The 22,766-nt window shown below is 39.9% G+C and overlaps 1 long non-coding RNA gene across 1 annotated transcript; it reads left to right on the top strand.

Annotated features, from left to right (window-relative positions):
- Positions 1 to 7,732: 7,732 nt before the first annotated feature.
- On the top strand, positions 7,733 to 20,810 carry LOC118784708. Its single transcript, XR_005005254.1, has 3 exons — positions 7,733 to 7,923; positions 14,386 to 14,619; positions 18,465 to 20,810. It is a non-coding gene; the product is annotated as an uncharacterized LOC118784708 (long non-coding RNA).
- The last annotated feature ends 1,956 nt before the right edge of the window (positions 20,811 to 22,766 follow it).

Raw genomic sequence — 22,766 nt, 5'->3', positions numbered from 1 at the left:
TCAGGAATACAGTTAGGATGCACGATATGGACGTTTTGTAATATTATCTGTATCGTTATTACACAAGAACATAAGAATAGTGTAGGCATCACAATACAATATAATGCCTATACGTATGCATTTTCAGAACCTCGTACAATTTACAAAATCTCTGTGCATCAATATAGTATTGGAGAATTATAACACACCACACACACGCACTCACTCACTCACTCACTCACTCACACACACACACACACACACATACACAAGCAATAGAATGGAATAAACATAAAGCCAAACACTTTACTTCACACGTTACCACCGAATATTGGGCCTACATGGGCACATGTACCATTACTTGACACATGAAACACAGAGACCCATCAGTATGCAATGCAATGTGATTTTTAATATATAGATAGGGCATTACGTCTTAAACATAAGACGGGGGAGGCAAAATAACTAAATTTTCCTATACGTACAAATATGGTCAACTGAAGTGAGCACACGAGCACACAATCTTTTTTGGCAGTATGAGATTAAATGCAAGGGATTAATAAAGAGTCAGTTATGTAAGGCCAGTTATCCTTAAGAGCAGGGGATCCTGTAATACTGAAAAATGGGTAAATATATTATTCGGTCTACACACAATACAAGAAGGTTTAAATTATGTCAGTGGCTGCCTATCAGTTTTATTGTTGAATGTTGAACTGGTTTGGACTTGACCCTTTTGTGATCTGATTAAGGCAACTGGTTGATTAAAGGAAACACGTATTCAGGGCCTGCACAATCTTTTGTATGGTTCCATGTGAAGGGAGTATATGACTACATATAAAGATGTGTTACCATTACCATATACAAACATACACTATATCCTGTTTATCATGTTACAAATTATTATGATTATGATTATGATTATGATTATTATTATTATTATTATTATTATTATTAGGCTATTCTTATTATTTTCTTGTCTTAGATGTTCATTTTGTTTCTATCTTACAAGGTCTTTTGAACAACCGTTATATTTGGCTTAGCCAGGCTTAATGAGGTGATGCATAATTAACAATGTCTCCGGGGTGTTTAACCCTTGCCTGACTACACTATAAAATGTGCGTTGCTTGCTAAGACTCGCGTGTTTTTCGAATATATAGCAAGTATGTCTAGTTACGTCCGCTTATCTCCTCAGAAACGTACTAAAGTATCTGCCTCATTTGGTGGTCGAGGGAATACAATGCTGTTTTATTTTTTGTTACCCAGATCATGACGCATTACCCTCTGGATGCATAAGATGCAAGGCCCATTTCACCTACTGTATTGTTTTATGATGTATTTTTTTGGTAGTGCAGAGTCGTATGGTTACATTACACAACAATCCTCTCCAAGTGGTGTGGTAATTGATATAAGCAATATGAGATACTTATAATGGATACCATTGAAATTGATGGGTCCGTGATGGCATGGGGTAGGCCTACGTAGTCTCTGCGAATTCATTTAAGTCAACATTTTCAAGTTCTATACATGTACATTTATAGCCACTATTGATGCACACAGCTGAACTTTAGCCTAGAAAATGAGCTTCACATCGAAGATATAATAATGATAATTTCAGTTGTTAACAGGACTGTCGATACTGCCACGTTTACGGTGCTTTTGAGAACAAGACTTCAGCCGAGAGCACTTTACACTGACATTGTACAATGGGCACTCCAATAAAGCATGGCGTACAGGAGCAGTTTTTACATGCGCGCTCGGCTTGTTGTATACAGATCTACTCCATTCTTCACGCGTGCATACTTGTATCATACAAAACGCAATCAGTCATGCTGAACTGAACGTTTCTACCGTTAATCAAAGCCTTGGTTATTGTATATTTTACCATCGTTTGAACTGGACAACATCACAATCTTTTAGGTAATTGCATAACCGCACAATAGTTGCTAGGCCTACACTGCCTTAGGACGCGAAATGAACTACCGTAACGGAATGTCTTATTTCCGTTGCTCGATTTTCGCTTATTCATCGAATGAAAGTCCTACATTTGCACATATAGTGTGCCGTCATGTGTCGTTGTACATTTCAGGTTCATATCGGATTGAGCAATGACACTGACAGCTGAAATCTCCTTTCTTTTTAGGACCTTGAGAAAGGTGTTGGAAGAACAAACCACGTGGCACAGGTAACATTTGCATTCAGAAAGCCAAATACACTCGTTTGACTGAAAGTTAGATGGATCATGGACCTAAAGCTCCGCCAGAATAATGCCACAAAAATGCTCACTTCCTTTGTAGTGAGCCAAATATTTGAACGCAGAGCACCTAATTCCTTTATAACATAATAAACATTTGAAGAAGTTGAACATCCATAAATTCTAACTAGGGTTTATGATGTTGGTTATTCTTGATTGCTTGATTTCGGATTAGCTCTATTGACAAAACACCAACTGGCGCGACATACACTTCTTGCAAACACACCTTGGAGTGTGCGTTTTATCGAATGAAATGTCTGTTATTTTTTTCGTGTAGGCTATCTTACAATTTACCAGGCTTGTGAATTTAAACTTTTACAATTAAACCGATTGATAGTTTATCGATTTTGTCCTAACCTAGCATGTATAGTCTCCTTATCTTCAGTGCAGACGCATGAACAATCAGCAAGTTGTCCATTTCAGCTGTAACAGCTCTTCTGTCTGTACTGAAGCCTCAAAAACTAGCCCCACCATCTTGTTCACGCATGCGTGTGCCGACCGGGTAATTTAGAAATGAAAATGAATACACACAAATATGAATACACATCATATACGATATCCGATTTAGAAATTAGGGATATTTTTTTTCTCGGTAAACGGCAATTACATGTGAGTGCGATTATTTTCGTATCACTATCGCAATCCTGTGATATCCCGACTTTTAATAAGGTACATTTTGACTATGGGACTCTCCAGACCTTCCTGGACTAAACTACAACCTTTCAGAGAGAGGCAAGTAGTCTACAATGTATCATGCAGAAGTGCCAATTCACAGATGATTTATACAGTCCACATTCGTTAATTGATGTTGTAATACCGTTTGGTGCCAATTAGACATGTCACTATGGCCACGAATATAGCAAATATAGTAAACTAAACATATTGTGGTTGCAGCAAATGTCGTTAAACTCCATAAAGGCTATTTTCTATACTCATTCCGAAAATAGGCATGCATTAAACTCAATAAGTGGTTGATTAGAAGTTGCTTAAAGTCTAGTGCTCAGTGGTATCAAACATTAAATTATTTATGTATTTAATTCCCCCTCCCCCGGTTGGTGATTAGTCTAATATTTGACTGAGAAACAGTGGTCCACAAACAGTTACAGCGATTGTACAGTCTAATTAAACTCTCTCCCCTTAACCAATTCTGATTTGTCTGTTAGGCTATATGCCCATCAAGTAGGCGTGTGAATATTTAAGACGTCACCACACCGTTTCCACCTATTGTAGGGCGGGTGAAAATTTTGGTGGCTGAATGAATGAATCCCATGGACGATTCCGTGAGTTGGCGTGTTGCAGAGAGCACTGAGATGAATTGGGGCAGGACTTCTCTCGGGTCCTTTTTTACTGCGGCACGTCGGTCGCCCGGGACGCTCCAAAGACAGACATGGGGGGAGGGTGGGGTGCGTTATTGTAATTATTCTTTTAGTTTTATACTAACGGCATTATTAATTAGACATCCTGTTTGATTAAACAAGGCATGAAGGTATTTGTTGCTCATGCCAGATTTACAGCATAATAGGTAAATGGTGCCCAACTACAGACGCGAGTGGCGCAGGGCCGCTGTCCTCTGTTCGTGGTGCTGAATGTAAAGGTGGACGTGGAAACGTGAGGTGTAATGCATTCTGTTCTTTAGTTTCCGTGCTTGTGTTAATCACGTAAACTGCAAAAGCTCTCACTGCATGAACACAAATTTTAGTAACGGGTATATATAGATTATTTGTTTAATTATGTATTGCTTTAACTCGATGCCAACTAGAAATTGGTTTTGCAATACCAAAAGTAAATTAATTAAATCGGTAAATATTAAAGTTTCCACTTAACCAGAAAAATGCTCTGCAAAAAATAAAACAAATTTTCCTCTGCAAAAATGAGATTGACAACTGGCTGAAGGAGGCGAAAATAGAGTGTGATTCCTTTAAGGATCCATTATTCTTGCAATTAAATTAGCGGATGATTAAAACGGTTAAGTTAAATTTGTATTGACATCATATTGTATTTAACTTGGCTAAATTAAAGTATATGAATGGCAACAACGCGATAGTACTTAAATAATAATATTAATTACAGCGTTTGAGAAGAAGTATCATTTTTACAACACGCAGGTACTATTGCATCTCACATTTTTCATACAGTACCTGGTTTTGTAACATATTTAGCACATGTAGTAGTAACAGTATTTTTGTAACATACACTCCTCTATATTTTATGTAACGGTTGTAAGTTTTTTCTTTTTTTCTTCCATTTTATACTTACAGAAATGTTGTGTTAAGATTGAAATGCACATGCACATATGTATGTATGTATGTATGTATGTATTATTATTATTATTATTATTATTGTTAATATTGTTATTGACAGTAATAAGAATAATAACAATATAGAATCAAGTTCATACTAGATTACTGAAAATTCTTATAACCCCTAAACCTTCTGCTGCTTAATCACAACTTGCCTGTGCATTACTGATGCCACACAAGACTAATGATCAAAAGAACTAAGAAGAAGCAGTATTTCTCAAATATACTGATTTATAATATAATACATATACCTGATTAGGTGAGCAATATTAAATAACTATATACACAAAATAAACATTATGTCAAAGTTATTATTATTATTATTATTATTATTATTATTATTATTATTATTATTAATAATGTATTTATTTATTTCAACAAAATGGATAGTACCGTCTACATTATAGATATTCTGGAACAAGGTGGACTTATAATTTAATTTACTATTTATTATTATTATTATTATTATTATTATTATTATTATTAACATAGCTGTCATGTGAGAAAGTGGAAGTCAAAGCTCAAGTCTTCATAGCTTAAGAAATATTACTGTATCATATCTTAAAATTTTAATAACATTCTTAAGCAATAATTGTTACAGTGTCTTACACATTTGTGATGAAGTATAACAAATATATTTCTGGATGATTCACCCTTCTACTTAGTGTCAGAAATGTACTTTGCCCTTAACTTTGGGTAAGAAATGACAAAATTGAGTGCAATGTGTTTCAAACATTTTTCATTAAAGCACCTGACAGTTGCTGAAAACAGTGATTGCATTTTGCAAGCATTGCTTTATGTACTCAAGAGCAGTAACCAAGTATACTGTATTTCACAAAGAGTGAAGAACGACCTCCTCATGTCATAAGAAGTTCTAAAAGAACAGTGACCAAAAAATGGAAGCAATTGTTTTTTTTTAATATATACTAAACAACAATGCACCTATGAGTAGTACATTTAAGAAAGCATTACATATTTTAATGTCTTACACAAAATTATGAGTTTGATGGTTGCTAGAATTAAAAGTCTTTTGTAAGAAACAAACAAAAATGGCATCTGCTTGAATTTCTCGCTGATGGAGTTAGGAAAAGTCTTTACATAAATTCAGCAAAGGAAAAAATAAAACATACACATTTTCTGTGAACACACACTCAACTCACACGCACACACACACACACACGCGCGCACACACACACACACACACACACACACACGCAATAACGTTTTTATTTTTTATGATCTTTATTTATTGCATCTGAGCAATCCTTAAGCTTTTTAAAAATACACATTTTTAAGGAAACATTACTCAAGTACATAGGTATTCAGTGAAGATTGTTTCTTGTTGCCTTGCCTTGCTATCTGCAGTAAAAGAACATTTCAGTCCTGTACAGCAAATATTCCGTCTCTTTAGAAATCTAGATGATGTGAGACATATTTGTATTTTTTATTCTGTTGTTATATCAAATTACTGATCACAGAGGTACATTGGGAATGCATTATAACAAATTAATTAACCCAAAGGATTCTAAACTTGTGGGGACTTTCAAAGTATTCTAATAATCTAATTCTGCTAATTCTTACCAGGAACTAGTGTGTGTGTGTGTGTGTGTGTGTGTATGTGTGTGTCTATGTGTGCATGTGCAAGCATGCATGCGTGCGTGCATGTGTGTGTCTGTGTGTGGACAGGCATGCGTGCATATGTGTGCATGTCAGTGTGTGCAACGTTTTATGAGCGGAGACCTTTATTCTATATTATGTTGTGATCTAAAACAATGTCATTTGATGAATGGCGGCACATTTTTTGTTTCTGCCCTTTTTTGCTCCACACGAGTAAACAGTTTTACAAGGAATAGAAAAGAAACGGCAACGTGGTTAAGATTTAATTTATAGTAAGGTATTAAAGTGTCCTAGTCAGGGTTTGTATGCAACTGCACGTTTCATATGTGAGACTATAGGCACAGATGCAGGTGGTGATGAGGGGCCGATTTCTCCTGCCTGTCAGTGATTACAGACCCAGGGTGAGGGGGAGGGGCCTTACAATGGCGCTGGGCAGAAAGAAAGGCTCTTAATTACACCACCTCCAATGCCATGCAAATGAGAACGTGTGTGAGAGATATACACTGTACATGCGCATGCACATGAAAGTGTATGCATCCTCATATGCATCTGGCTGCTGTATTTACATTTTCCTGGAAGAGGGGTGGTGTTCCTGGAGGAAAACACTTTCCAAAAAGTTTGAATAAAGACATAAATACAAATTTGGTCCTCTTTAACAACAGTAATTTAAAACACTGCTAATACAAGAATGTGTGTGCTCATTTAGACAAAAGATAGGGCAAGATGCATTTTTTTTTTACCAGACCATGAATGTATTTCAAATGTGCTTTCAAATCTGGGAAATGATTTTATGAAGGGGAAAAAAATAAGACAACCTCTATCTGAGCCTGTTCTCACTTTGCACCTCTTGACTAGCACCGGTGCTGCCATGTCTTACCCTCATTAAGAGACTAATTTTAACCATTGTGGGAAGAATATTTGAAAACCACCACCACCTTCCTCTGGAGAAAGATCTCAAGTGAGACTCGTGCAGGGGCTGTGAAGCAGCGTAGCCGGTTTCAGCTGGTTTGGCAGCCTGAGCTGAAGCATCTCGCTGATTATTTGACTTTGAGGAGCTGACGCTTTTGCCATTATATTGCTGGGCATTCAATTAGCCATAGGTGGGGAGAATACTGTGAGTGGGTATTAGTGCATTTATGTATAAGTGCCATAATGGGTTCAGGTTGAAAGATCAGATTCTAGCTCATTCTTGCTTTTTGGTGTTGCGCTGAATTATATTACAAATACCCAGCATATGAGCAAAGGCCTTTCTTAACTTAAAGTATGGGGTCAATTACAGGGGTATATTTCAATTATTACTTATTGCCTAATTTGTTACAACTAATGAAAACTCTTGGAAAGGAGATCCTCCATACAAATTTAAAATACAAATTTGAAAATAATTCTTTATAGGGCAAAATATCTGAATTTTCCAAAAGAAATAATCAAGAAACATATTTTGTTGGCTTGCTGCTTTTATAACTCAAGATGAAGTTTACCCCATTCCAGGTTTCCATATTTAACTTGCTTTCTTTTCATTGTAGGTCTGAATGTGGCCTGTCTGTTTCACACATTATATGAGAAGTTGGATAGCCTAAGGGGTTGATTGTTATCTTTGGTTATCTAGCTGTATGAGTGGTGTACATTCTTCATAAAGCTAGATAACCGAAAGTAACAAGAATCCCATTACACACCTGAAAGGCAACCAGACGCCCCACCATCATCAGCAATCCAGACACAAAATGGCTTATACCAAACCAAAGCTGCGAGTAGTCCATGGACACAAAGCCTTGAGAGGTAAGCCAGGGGTCTCAGCCATAAAATAATCTAATCTCAGATAAGCATACTTATTCTAATGTGCACCTTTCACAGTTACAGATTGATACCTATTTTGACTGTAGGACAAAATGATGTCAAGGTTATCCCTTTAGTTTATGCTGTATTTGTTGCCTGTGGCTGAGAGACAGAGATGGCAGCTTCCAGAGCAATGCTCTCCCATGCTTAAAGCAATATTCTACTTAAATGTTTTAAGTCTCACATACGCCTGAGGCTACATTTCCAAACTCATGGTTATTAATCTACTTTTGGAGGCACTTGGGGTGACTGTGATTTTCACAGAGTTTCTTTGAAATGTGAATAATCGTGAAAGTTTGATCACTCAAAGAATGATCGTGCAGGATAAAGACGTCCTCGTGCTCTCATATTTCCATTTGGTGCATAGTTGGCTGGTTGGTGCAACATGGTCACTTTTAATCTAATAAGCCCCTGATCCCCATGTGCAGCATACAGGAGCTTACTGTCAGAATCACATGGCTATGACCCGTGAATGTGTCTCTATGCCTGAATTTCAGCCCTGACACAGGACTGCGATTTTTGTAATGCTACTCCATTGGTCAGCACAGTGGTTGTGTAGTTCTGAATGAATCAGTAAATAAACAGTCATTCAATCTCTTGTGCAGTAATCAAAATAAGGCTGCAAGATGCGTTGTATCTTCTGCGTACTAATTTGCATGCCCTTAGAACAACAGCTGATATTTTATTAAATTCAGAGATAAGCTGTCCACTTAGTGAATTTAAAGGGACAGTCCACTACTGTTTATGGACAGAGCCATCATGTGAAAACACCCAATCAGATCAAACTTCATTTTATTCTTATTTATTCCATGGAAACAAATTCTCCTGGATTCCTTATGAGAGCAGTCCATCATGAGTCGAAAAAATTGGGAGGGGATAAAGGAATTCATCACAACTTGAATGAATTGTTGATATCAAATTACAGAGCATTTGATTGATCTCTTTCTAAATAATTAATTTTCATCCTTCCATGTCACCACTGCTGAATGAATGGCAAAACTTTCTTTTGAGAAGTATTAGAAAATAAAATCACTTTCAAAAAGCAAACTGTTCTTCTGCTTTTGTCTCTTTGAAAGTTAGAGGCAGAAATATAGTCTTAAAAGAGCAGAACTTACAAAGGAGAACAGACTTCATATTGAGCCTGATTATTGAGTAATACATCTGATATAACCAAATTCAGAGTGAATTGCTGGGCAAAATCACCAAATCGGAAAGCTGATCACTCCATGTCCTTTCCTTAAATAGCAAGATTTTTTTTTCCTTTTCCCTTTTCCTATCTCTCTTTAGTGATGTGAATTTACATTAAAACGTGCCTTCAGTAAACATGATTTCCAAAATAGAATGAACCCATTACGCACTTTTTTGGCTAATAACTGGAAAGTACTACTGTGTGACATTTTACTCACATGGAAGCAGCAGCCACATCTATGTTCTTACGGCACATTTCCAGGACTAGGTGTCTCATTGTATTCCATCAGTGAGACTAGAGAACCATTAGGCCTGCAAGCGTCACGTTATACAATAATGCTAAATTACTTTGACCAATACAAGAGAATGTAACACGGCTGTGTTATTTTTATCGATCTGTGCTCTCAAAGGACTTTGTCTTTGCTTCTGTGTTGCAGTCACAAAATGTGACATTTGAGCTGGTGGTTTCATGCGGGTTTGATGGAGAGAAAGAGTGGTGAGTAGGAGCACACGAAGTAACAGTGATGTCACCACCTCTGGCAAAACAAGAGCGCTCGCTCCTCCCGTTCCGATCATAGGTGGGAGGACAGGGACACGGTGGAGATGGTCTTTATCAGAACCCAGTAATCCCAGAAAAGCAGGGACAGGGTTTCACGATGATGCCAAGGGAGGAGTTAGCATGACAGCCAATGCACAAGGTGATCGTTGGACCGTCATCCCCATGTACTGACTTGTCTCCAGCCTCCCATTGTTTTGATTAGCTTCACTGTCCTCTTGCTGTTTGGTGCGTTGAGGGGGGTTCTGGATGGGACACAGAGGAAAGCTTATAGACGTCAGTGGGGTACATGGAGACACAGCGCAGGGGCTGTGAGATGCCCACAGAGAGCTGGCCTATGCAAGTCTTTGTGTGTGGCGGGCAGTGCCGTTATCTCACTGACGCTCAGTGGCATGAACCCCACTGCAAATACCCAAAAAGAGCCCCTTACATTTTGCCTTGAAATGGCGCAAGTCCGGATTTCCACACAAAAGACAGAGCCAAGTCTTTTCTCCCCTTGTCTGTCTGGAAAGGAGAGAGAAGAGGGAGGGGGGGGGGGGGACGGGGTTGGATTTGTCTTGGCTTTCATGCACTAGGCAAGCAGATTTAGACTCCAAGTGTCAAGTTGAAAAACAGCCATTGTAGCCTTGCCTCCCCCCAGCTCTCACCCCCTCCCAGTCAACTGTACAGTCAATAGAGCCAGTGCACTTGTCACAGAGGGACAAAGGGGCCCTTTACCACCCTTTCACCACAGCCGGGGCAGAACAGCCAGACAGCCTTTTGAAAAAAGTGCACTGATTCCTGCCCCTTTTTATCCCTCTCTTTCTCGCAGTGGAACATGCCAACAGGGCTGGAAGAAAGGCTGCACTGTTGGCCTGCTCCGAGGGCCAAGCTCTGTGTTCTATAGCCCCCCAAAGAGAAATGAATATATAGCTGTCGGTTACAGAAGTCAATGGATCCACAAAGATAAAGGGGATTAAGTTTAGTAACTTACAAGGAACAGGTGTACACAGACATTGTTTGGACCACACCAGTACCGTGTGACCGCTAACCCCTACTCACTCCAATTCCCAAGACATTTGCACATTTGAATTGAGGTGTCTGACAGTGCAGTCACTTTAGGCCATGGTTTTGTCGTGACAGTGAATACAAAGGGAAGGTTACAGAGAAGGTTGCTGTATTATTGCCTGTTCTCTAGGAAAATACCCTTTTCATCACAGGATCCTAAAATTGTGTTTATATTCAGAATTTTTATGAGACACATTTGATTGATGAAGATGTCTATTCAAGGGAGGTCGCATGACTGCGAAAAGTACAATTTACAAAATGAAAGCTTATTGTAGTTTAAAACAGACAGGAATGGAGCAATAAGTTCTTGTGTCCCAGAATCTCATTGGAGAGTGCAGCCTATGAAATGTGGTGCATTGCATGGATTTGATCGATTCTTCCTCAGGGCCAGTGTAGTGTCTGTATGTTTTAACGGAGTTGAGATTGCTGTTAAGAAAACCAATAGCTCTAGGCAGCTGAAAACTGAGATACAGTCCTGCTTTGAGATCTTTTCAATCAACATTGATGGAACAGAAGCTCATTCTCTTAATTTTGTAGATTTGTAGGGGAGGGAGCTTAAGAAAATTGCAGTATTTCATTCTGATGCATAGGCTAGCCTTATGACTGAACCTGGAATGTAAGCATTCTTATATACTGTATGTAAAATGAACAGGAAATTCAGAGATTTGAGCTGTCCACATTCAACTCTTTCCCTTTCTCATTCTCTTGTTTTCTCTCACACACCTATGAATCCCGAGGGGGCGTACATTCTTTTTGTCGCCTGTGCTGTTAATGACAAAGGCCGTACAATAGTTCTTATTTGCATAAGGCACTTTTCCAACAAGGACTTAGAGAAGGCTTGAAAACTGGCCCACTCGAGTGCCAACGCTGAAAAAAATGTCAAGTGCCAATTAGGACAGGTTTGCCACCATTCAACGACACCCCTCCCCCCTTTAACTCTGCCCCTCCCCTCTTCCCCCTAACCCCCTCTCCCCCCCACAACCACCGCCACCATCACCACCATTTCCCTCACCACCAGCACCTCGTAACAAAAGAGGTTTTTCTTTGCCCTGCCAACTGATGGAGGATCTCCTCTCCAAGAGGCTGACAGCATAAATACCCCCAGCCCACAGGTTCCTTTCCGGGTGGTGTTAGGGCTCTTTCTTTTCTGTCCCCCAGGCTCCTGGCACGGGAGGCGTGGTTAGGCCCCTGTTGAATTAAGAGTTGTTGAGTTGTTCGTTGGCTCACTGGGTTGTTGTCTTCTTTCAGACAGGTGCAAGCCTGTAAAACTGTGAGAGGGACATTTCTATGTAGGACGGAGACCGTTATGTGGTGGTAGGTGCATAAGAAGGATCAATATCAAATATGTAGGAATCGTAGAGCTGGTTTCGTAAATAGCCTGTGCATTCACGGTGATCTGTTCCAACACTAGCTGGGTGAACAAGTTCCTACGTAAGTGTTCTCCATGTGAACTGTGTTTCCCTTCTTAATTCCCTTATCACTTGTTATGTATCCGATTTAGAGGCATTGCAATGAGGAAGCTTAGGCTGAGACAAATGTGCTCACTCTGTTGAAACAAAGAAACTACTGAAAGTTTAGGTTGTCAATCTTTCCTTTCTTTCCCCATTGTGTCAATTGTTCGAGTCAATTTCATGTTCCGGTTCAGGTAAAACTATCACTTTTTCCCAGACAAGGACACATCCCTCTGGATGTGATTAACACTTTTCCTTTAAGTGTAATTCAGCCATTTTCAGATTCAACAATTTTGTAAATATACGTGCTGTTCTCTAACTTCACTGTAGTAAGAACCCACACAGGGGACCTTTTATTTTTAATTAAGCAATAAAATGAGCTAATTTTAAATTCTTTTGTGGTTTCATGAGTCCCATGCTTTTAAATAGAGAAAAGACTCAAACTACCTCACTATGCTTGCTAGGGACTTGAGGCAGAGAGGAGTATTGTTGAAGTCATCACTATCTATCTCTCTATCCTACACAACTATAAATTCCCCATAAAATACAAACTGACAAATTGGTCCAACAATGACTTGTTGCAGGAGGGCAGAAATCTTGTATCCCCTCGCCTAGAATAGGGAAATTAAGCATATCGTTGCTTTGCAAGCAGAAGTTGCGATACTAGTGGCAGAGTTTTTTGCATCTGAGACAATTTAGTGAGTGCCATTACAGAGAAGGTATAAAGTAAGGAACAATATGAAAATATTGTTTTTTGAGGTTTAGCTCTCCTTTGACTTTGATTCACATTTAAATGTGTTACTTTTTTCTATACAAACACAGTTTGGCAAATTCAGCAATCGATATATATGGAAAGATGTGTTTGAAAGTAACTGTAAAAAGTAAACAATAATTTTATTTTGGTGGACTAAAATGCTTTGTCTTTTTCTCCCTGTAAAAGCTTTGGAGCTAAAATAGTCATCTTTGTCCCTTTGCGAAAAGGGTGTGATCTTTCATTAACTTTCATTCTGCATACATTAAAACAGTTCAACTGTAAATTGACTCAGTAAGGTTATACACAAGAAGAGGTCTGCTTATATTCAGTTTGTTTTGTACTGAGGATATCACACTAAACTGTTGTTGTCCAGGCCTCTCTCTTAAGTTATTACCTTTATTTCCAAGAAACTACTAATGTGTAGGGGTTTGAATATTGTCAAAATCAGGTTTTATCAGGATAGTTAAGAAATAGTACAGCCATTCTGTTTCCACATTTCACACTAACAACATTGATAAGTACTATACACTATACACATATAATACTGTATCCAGATTGTGGGCGATGTCTAGTATACACCAGATGCTAACCTAGTAGCATCTCCTCATCAAATTACGAACATTAATCAATTCACACTCGGCTCTGTCCCTCAACAGTAACAACAATAGGCCAGTCATTTATAAAATGCCTTTAGATATTTATGAAGGGTGGTGAAAGTGTGTCCTTCAGTGTGTACTTTAGCGTAATAAAAACGGTAGATTGTTTGTAAAGTGAAGAACCCTTCCCGATTGGCGATAAAATCTTGGACGAATTCCAGCTATTGTTTTTGGCTTTGGAGCATCCAAATACTCAGACATGTACAGGCACTCAACGAGGTCTGGGGTGGCATGGCACTGCAAGTCACATTGTTGATGCATAAAGAGGCATGGGAGGTTTTAGACTAGGGGAGAGAGAGAGAGAGAGAGAGAGAAACAGAAAAAGAGACATGAAATATTCTTTACATAGCAGCAGTGTTTTTGTCCAGTCAGGGCCACCGTTCTCCGCACACCTCCCTCACTGTCTACTGCCATCGAGAAGGAATTTCGCCCTATCATTCTGTCTTTCTCTCTTTTATTCTTTCTTTCATTCTCTCTATGTTTTTCTTTTTTCCCAGCCTTGATTCTCAGATGGTCGGCTTTGATTTGCATACATTTGCATAATGAAAGTCATTTGCATGCTCAGGGGCAGACTGTACCATGAGAACAGACATGAAAAGGTGTGCACGCATGTGTGCGAGTGTGAGCGCTTGTGTGTGTACGTGTGTGCAAGCTCGATGTGTGCGCATCTGTCCCCTCATGCCTTTTGCCAGCCGGGCAATGGACTCCCGCTTTTCTCTTCCCCTGATCCCCCCATTACTATTTTCGTTGTAGGGTACCAGCACATTCTGCGCCGAGGAAGCTGAGAAAAACGGAGAAAGAGGAGGAGGGGCTGCCATTCCAACACCAGCCCCAGTCCGCCCTCCCTTTCCCAGCCTCCTCTGCTGATGCGTCCCCTCCTCCCCTTCCTCCCTGGCTGCCTGCCCCCTTCCCCTGTATCTAAGATGCAGCCCACGCCACCATCTTAGGAAAAAGGCTGGCATGAAATGGAAGAGCAAACCCAAGCAGGTAAAGACACGCAATTTGCCCTCCGCAACCAGCATGCGGGCACCTGCCTCCCTTCCCCCGCCTCTACAGAGATTCTCACTAGCTACAAATCCGGAGGCAGCTTTAATGAGGTGTTTGTTAATTGCAGAAATGATCGGAGGTGGGTGATAGGAGAGATGGGGGGAGTGGGGCAGCGATGTTGTGTAAGTAAATCAGTGAGGCCTTTCTTTGCAGGCATTCAGTGGGCATCTGTGGTTGATCGCTCCGGCAAGGGAATTCTCATGCCCTCATTCTGATGCCGTACATGGCGCTGGCAGCCATTTTGAGGAAATCTCACAGGGAATAAATACGCAAAGCTTCATGCGGACCATTGTTAGGCACGCTTAGATACAATAACAGTCTATCGTTTCAGCAGATTCACTATATTTGGAATATGTGATATACCGAAGCATGTTTATCAATTTCTAAGTTCGTCAAAAGCGTGAACTAAAGATATGAACAGAAGAATTGAGAAATTGTAAAATATTAGAGTTGTATGCCATCTTTGTTTTATTAGGTCTCTGTACTGATAATACAGCAGAGCAGGGTAGGCATGTATCTGGCCATTATTTCAAATTTGGTGGAGAATATGAAGTGAGGTAAGAAGTGCATGAGTAGAGGGTCAGCCAGCAAGATCAGTAATCTAATAAAGTTATGAGCAGAAAAGTGAACTCTTTCTCTCACCCCCTGAACACTTCAGCAAAGGTTTTCATGAAAAGATCACAATGAAATATGAGATATGATGAGATAAAAACTTGTGTCTTATTTCTTCACTTTACATCAGTGTACTCTGCTTTTAAGGCAATGATAAGGCAATGATAATAACAATAAGAGTACTAATGCAATTATAGCAATAATAATATTACTGGTGTACAGTAGTAGAATTACACAAGTCTACCAGCTATTACAGCTCCTAATATTATTTATTTCTTTATTTAATATTATTTATAGCATGCTCTGAAGCTACAAAATCAGCAACTGATTAAATTTTCACTATTATCAAAATATCACCACAAAGTCCTTGCAGATTTGCTGGTATTATATAACTACAATTAGGTCTAAAACAACACATCATTGCATAGCAGTTGCTGTATGTTTTATTTTCCTTTTTATGAGGAGGGACTTGGTAAAGTCTATTGTGTGCCAATAGTATGTAAATTTTGTTGATATTAGTACAGCATTCTTTTTTCTGCATATCATATTTGTTAATCAATTTCCGTCTGTTACTTTCTCAATACCAATGTTAATGTCAATACCATTTACAATACATTTATCAATATCATGGTAAAATTATGTCAACTAAACTCAAAATGGTTTCAATGCAGAGATGAGCTTCTAGTAGCATTATTTATGCAGAGAGAAAATATCTTTGTTATTCAGTATGTTGGCATCAGCCATTCAGAAGCATTGTAACACAATACTGATGGAGAGAGAGGGAGAAGGACAGGGGGAGAGCAAGGGTGGGAGTGTGAGACTGAAAGTGAGGTTTCAATGGCGCAAGGCTCTCTTTTTGTCTTCGGGTGAGTTTTGAGGGAGCCAGGACTCAGACAAGTGGTGTATTGTTCCCCTAACATGCTTGTTGTGGTGCTCCATTATTTAGGCCAGGGAGCGAGAAGTTTAAAAACCGCTTAACCAAAACACCAATTAGAGCTGGCTGGGCCTGATTAAGTCAGGGAGCTAGTAAACAATACAACCCATTGTCCCTGCCTCACAGAGAAAACTTGCTTTGTTTGTGTCTGCGTATCAGAGGTCGAGATAAAGTATTGCTCCTCAGAAACTATGGAGTGTGAGAACTATGCTAAAACGGCATGAGGGTTATATTAGAGGAACAAGACAGGTGTGAAGTTGCCCCTGCAGGTTGGTCTGTCCTGTTAAAAAACCTCAACTGGCATACAGTAGCTGCATGAGGTTATATACTGTTATGAGGAGCTGTGGCAAAAGGCCTCTGTCTAATACAAATTTTTGAATTAATGCAGTCTAAGGCATGAGAATCACATGCTTTTGAGTTAATGCACTCTAAGGTATGAGAATCAAAAACTGAAATTAGATTGTTTAAATGTATGCCAGGAAGCAACAGAGATCCATATCTGATAGAACCAATGAAGTCAAATGAAGTCAGAGCATGTAAGCCATGATTTTGGTTTGTTTCGACAAACCACAAATGCAGAGTTGGTTACACTAGTTATCCTCATACAGTATTTATCATTTACAGAATAGTAATTAGATAATACTTTGAGACCATTATTTAAAAATATGCTACATTTCCAACTCTCACAGCTAAATCGCTGTAATATGAAGAGATACTGAAAAGAGGTACAGCTGTAACTGGAAATGACACAGTGCTAAAACAATACAAACTCCAGACGGTGGAGAGGCTGGCTTTGGTAATGGGATAATGAGGAGTTGGGGAGGGAAGTGCAGGGGTCAAGGGGATGACGGCTTGTGTCTGGATGTGTTCGTCTGGAGCGTCTTGGCCTGGGTAGAAGCAGATATCCTCCTGTAGAAGAACCTACAGAGGGCATGTCCTGATCTACAGGCTCTGCACCCACTAAGCCCCTAGCCCAACTGCTTCTGCAAATTTGGTTAGAGAGCAGCTGGGCCTACAGCCACATGGAAGTATGAGCCTTGGGAACCCCACTGTATTCACTCCCTTCACAGGCACCAGGGGCCCCAATTCTGTCTGTGTCTGGGCCCTCCCCCTCCCCTTCCTCCCCTGTGGGGCTAGGGGCCTGGGAAGGACTTCAAGTTCATGGCCAGACCTCCTATTGAGTTGACAGGCTGACTGTTTGCGCAGTTTGGTTCCCTATTCAGAGCTAGGGTGGGCGGGGGGGAGGACCCAGGAACACCGTAGCCTGTGACTATTCATTCTAGGATGACAAGTGAGTGAGAGAGGGAAGTAGAGAGGAAAAGAGAGAGGGAGAGAGGGGTGGAGGGTGGGATGTGCATAAATAAAATAAAGATTCCACGCACGCAGTTTGTTCAGAACAATCTGTGCCCCACATACCCCCAGCCCCCGTAAAATGTCCCCATTCAGGCCGGGCCTCAGTCCCACACACGGTGTCACACAGGAGCGGGCTCTCCCCTCTCCCTGTTTTTTTCAGCTTTGTGAGGCCGCGTGCTCTGGTTGTAAATAAAGCATTAACAAGCTGATTTAGCGAACGCCTCTGTGCAAAAACAAAGTCTGTCCCCCAGCACCTCTGCCCTCTTCTGTCACCAGCTTTCAGCAAATAGGTCCCTATTATTCATTTGGTAGTTTTCTGCAGACTGCTGTAATATATCTGTATTGTTATGTACTCCCTTAGGAGCATATGATGGCCATACTTATGTCACTGTACAAATATCTCATCAGAAATTTTACAGTCATAACATAGGCATTGGTTTAACATCTTACCACCCCAAGTACAACCAGCTTGAGGTAACGAGCTATAAAGCTTTGCTTAGACAACAGTAAGTACAAGAGCTGTTCCCTGTCCTCCTGACCTTAATGTATTTAAGTTGCTTGTCTGAGCTGGTGTGGAAGCTTGGCATTCCCCGAAGCCCCCTCAGATCTTCAAGCTTAGGGCACATCACATGCCTCCTCTTTGCATTAGGCCCCTCAACGTACCAGGCTCCTGCGAAAGGCTTCAACTTCGCCCTCAATCCCCAGTTTGGCAACCTCCGTCTTGCACATGAGCCTGGTCCACATGAGACCCGGCCCAGACTCAAGCCCCCTGTGCTTTCACAGTACAAACTATGGCTGACTGCTTACTTTGCTTTACTTTCAGAAACTGTGATAAAAGTGAGCATGGACACTAGTTCTAATGTCTGTTTTGTTCTTGTTCTTCAAGGTGCAAGTGGCCACTGACTCTCTGCCTCGGGTTCTGAGAACGAACAGAGACCCTTTGTGAAGTCATCTTGACCTGCGGAGATGAGCCATCACTAGAATGTGCACTGTGCCTCAGTCTTGACCAAGGCACAACCCTCAACAGGTCTGCTTGGAACCAGAATCGAAAAAATGTGCTGTTTCAATCAGGTTCTTGCCCCAACATTTGATTATAGAAGCACTTCATCCAAATGGCTGAGCTTTTGGGACCTGATTAGAAGCTGGACTTGTGTTTTGAGGACTGGACGTCAGTCTTCAAGATCAAGACTGGATTGGTTGGAGCATGGCCTTTGATCATCTGACCTCTCACAAGCTGTGTTGACCTTCAGTGACAAACTGGGAATTCTGCCCCTGCCCTGGCAAGAGGACCTGGATTTCAAGAAACATTTTGGATAGAGAGACTCCAGAAGATACATACATGTGTGGATATACATGTCAGAAAAAAAATTGACAGCACTTGTTTTATGTCTTTTAAATCCCCTAGAGTTGGGGCGACTTGCTCTTGGTCCAAGAGGGCAACAACCCCACCAGGTTTTCCAGCTCTTTTTAAACCACTTATGTCCTCATACCTGGGGATAAGGGTCAGTGGGTTCAGTTAAGATGATTAGCTGAGTCAGGTGGGTTCATGTTTTGGAGGAGTGAAAACATACCAACATAGTGGCCTTCCAGGACCAAGAGTGAGTAGCCCTGTATGGGAGGGACACAGACAGGAATCATTCTGGTGCCTTCTGTACAACTACTGCATAACACCACACTTCCACATATGGACAGTGTGTCAACATGTCGCTCTGGATAAGAGTGTCTGCCAAATGACTAAATTTGAATGTAAATATGTACATTCAGTATAGGGTTAATGTCTCAAAGCTGCCTCTGTATGTCCTTACAGGCAGTGCAAGGTTAAGAATAGCAGACTCAGTAACATCTCATGGATAGTAATGATGATACACTTCTAACAAAAATAGTAATTATTTCCATTTTGACATTATATGTAAAAACACAGTGATCTGCCTATTGCCTTCATCACATCTGGACTGGACTGATGCACACAAGCTGACTCTGACGTTTGTATCATGCTCTGCAGCCATATAGCCCGGACCCATTCAACAGTAGAACATGAGCATCTGCTGATTAACAGCAAACATCTGCCAACAAAGGTTCTTGAGTCAAACTAAATCTGTATTTAAGACATGTTCCTCCTGAACAATTTCAGTATTTCATGAAATTTGACCAGGATATGTCTTGGCCTGCATGATTTTTATAAGAACTCTGAGTTCTTGTTTGTGCATCTTTCATATACATTTTGCCATGGCCTATTCCTAAAAGCATTCTTCACAATTTGCAGGTATCTGAATGTATAACCCATGGCAGCAGTGAAAGGAACTGCACTGTGATTGGACAGCCCTGTGTGTTTGTTGACACACGAGTAGAGGAGTGAGCTGTCATCTTTATTGACTATGCAACTGTGAGATGAGGCTGTAGGTAGCCCTCCACTCCACCTCAGGATGCGTGGCTACAGGCCCTAATATAGCTAATTGCACTGATAGGGCAGCAAAGGCATACAGCTATAATCACATAGATAAGTGTTGGCAGTGATATTCACACTTTCGTCTACAGCCGCAAAGACCTGGAACATCTTAAACCTCTATGCAATTTTAGTGCTATTTCTGTCCCTGGGATTGAGGTTGGTGTCTGGGGGGCAGGGAGGTGATATACTTTCTTGCACATTAGATAAAATGGGGGGGAATTAATGAGTGGGAAAAATCATACCAGACAGTTTACAATTTTCCAAGTTCATATTTGATACAAATGTATTGATTTAATAAGTGCTGACTCAATGTTCAACTTCAAACTAATGTTTTGTTCTAGAATGTTCCTGAGCAGCATTATGTCAGGTCACAGAGTTTCTAGCGATACGAGAGATCAAGGCACATTTGAGAGATCTGTCTGACTCATGTAAGCATTTTAAAAAGCAAAAGAAGCCACTCCACAGAGTTCCATGAGATACATTTTAACAACATGAATGTATTGAAATTTAAACTTTACTTGAATAATTATAATAATCCTGCTCTTGATGATAAATTCGAGCAAACACTAACACACACACACACACACACACACACACACACACACACACACACACACACACACACACACACACACGCACACTTCCACTCAGCAAATGGAATTTTTAAGCATGTACTATCAGATATTATATTTATTTATTAATTAAAGGGATTCTATATCTATTTCAGGGGTAGTGGCAAACATTTAATCCTTCATAATGTTCTATGCAAATTAGACTATTATCTAAACCACTATGCAATGGAACTAGTGCAATGTAGACTATAATAGTAGATTACTTCCTTTATATATGTTATATATATATATATATATATATATATATATATATATATATATATATATGTATATATATATATATATATATATATATATGGCAATGGATGCAGACAGACTGTATATACACCATATATACTTTGTACATATACTTTGTATATGTGCATATATATGTTGAAAAATATACATGAAAAAATGACAGTACAATTGCACTGATTTTATTAATTGAATGCATTGAAGTAGAGTTGTTGTTGCAACTGAAATCTGCATGTTTTCTACTATACCTGGAATGGTTGCATGTAATTATTTGTTAAATTTGCACTTTGTGACCCTCCAATCCCATATATACCACGTGTGCCTTTGAAATGTTTTGAACCTGTTATGTATGGAGTAATACATATAATAATAAATGTTCACATTGAAAAAAATTCCCTCTCTTTGTTGCTTCTCTGTTCTGCTGCAAATACACATATTGTACATACTTGACAAAGTATTGAAGGTGATGCAAGTTTGCTTTACTTCCAAAATATTTCAGAAAACCATAGTCCTGTATGTCTGATCATGAAAGTCAGTGTCAGTGTAGGTCAGAAAATATAACTGGTTTTGTTTAAAAATTATAAACCTCCAATGTCATCCCACACTTCCAACGTAGTCATCGCAGGACAGACTAGTAAAGCTCTTGGTACATTAGCATCACATTACCCAGAAGCTATACTTTTTTGCAGGGTTTAAAATTTTACCCAGGAGAATTTAAATGATTGAATGGATGGATTCATGCCTTTTCAGTTTGAAACTGAGTATTCTTTGAGTGTGTGGAGTAAATCATGAAGTTTGTGATGTCCAACTGGAAACTGGTGGTGTGATTATCTCAGCTGTGAAGCTGTGTGGTTGACAATCATGTATTTACTAGTTGTTAGCAAGCTGGCAGTTTGGGCAAGTTGCTACTTAAGGACAAAGTCAAAGATGGGCTGAAATTAGTTCACCTAGCCAAGCAGCTAGCTAGCTAGCTAACCAACAAGATAGAAAACACAATTAGGAGAAGCCATGGATAGCTCAGGCAGACTCATTTGTCATAGACTTCCATAGCTAGCTAGTTAGCCATGTATTTTTTTAAACCGAGGGAAGCATTTCCTGATATCACACATCTGTGTTTGAACAATCTGCCATTCCAAATATTTTACCCGTTAACTTTGAACATGAACCCATATTTCAAAATCTACCTTTTCCATGTGGCCAGGTTGGGCAGTGGGACTACAGTATTGGTGTGCTTTGACAGAAAGGTTTACAGTTTGCTATACTGTTGTTTACAGCATCGGGTCTCCATAAAATTAAATGTTGTACAAATATAATTGCTTGCCAGTGCAAATATTATGGGGGCCTTATTAATCATGTAGGGATACAGTTGCACCGTGCCCCTGCTATTAAAGTCCTGGCTGCTAACAGGCCCTCTGTGACACCTCTTCTCTCCTCCTGTTCCTTGGCGCTGCCATCCCCCTGTAATCTGATTCACAGTTTTGTCAAACTGCCAAGAGACAAGTTGCATTAGCTTAGTGAGGGCCTTAATGAACTGAGCTCTGATATTAAGCACATTTCTGCAATGTTTTACAACGTGGCTGCCTGAGGAACAAGTTTGATCAGATTTGGTGTGCAGCTGGATTTAGAGGTGGGGCAGGACTGAAAGAACTGAGGTCAGGATCAATGGAATAATGAGTCGTCAGCACATGCCACTAAAATCTCACTCCACATAAATTCCAGAGCCATTCCAGTTCACTTTTGGATGTTTATGTCAGCATACACTGCCACTGCTGCTGTAAAAAATTCCAGAATTGTTATTTAAAAGAGTTGTGCTTATGAGATGTGCTGATGATAGAAACATCATTTCATTGCCTTCGTTTTTATTTGTTATTTCCAG

This window comes from Megalops cyprinoides, chromosome 10 (genome assembly GCF_013368585.1).
Source record: "Megalops cyprinoides isolate fMegCyp1 chromosome 10, fMegCyp1.pri, whole genome shotgun sequence".
Classification (NCBI taxonomy): domain Eukaryota; kingdom Metazoa; phylum Chordata; class Actinopteri; order Elopiformes; family Megalopidae; genus Megalops; species Megalops cyprinoides.
Note: the sequence above shows the minus strand (reverse complement) of the source record. Positions and strands in the feature narration are given on the sequence as shown.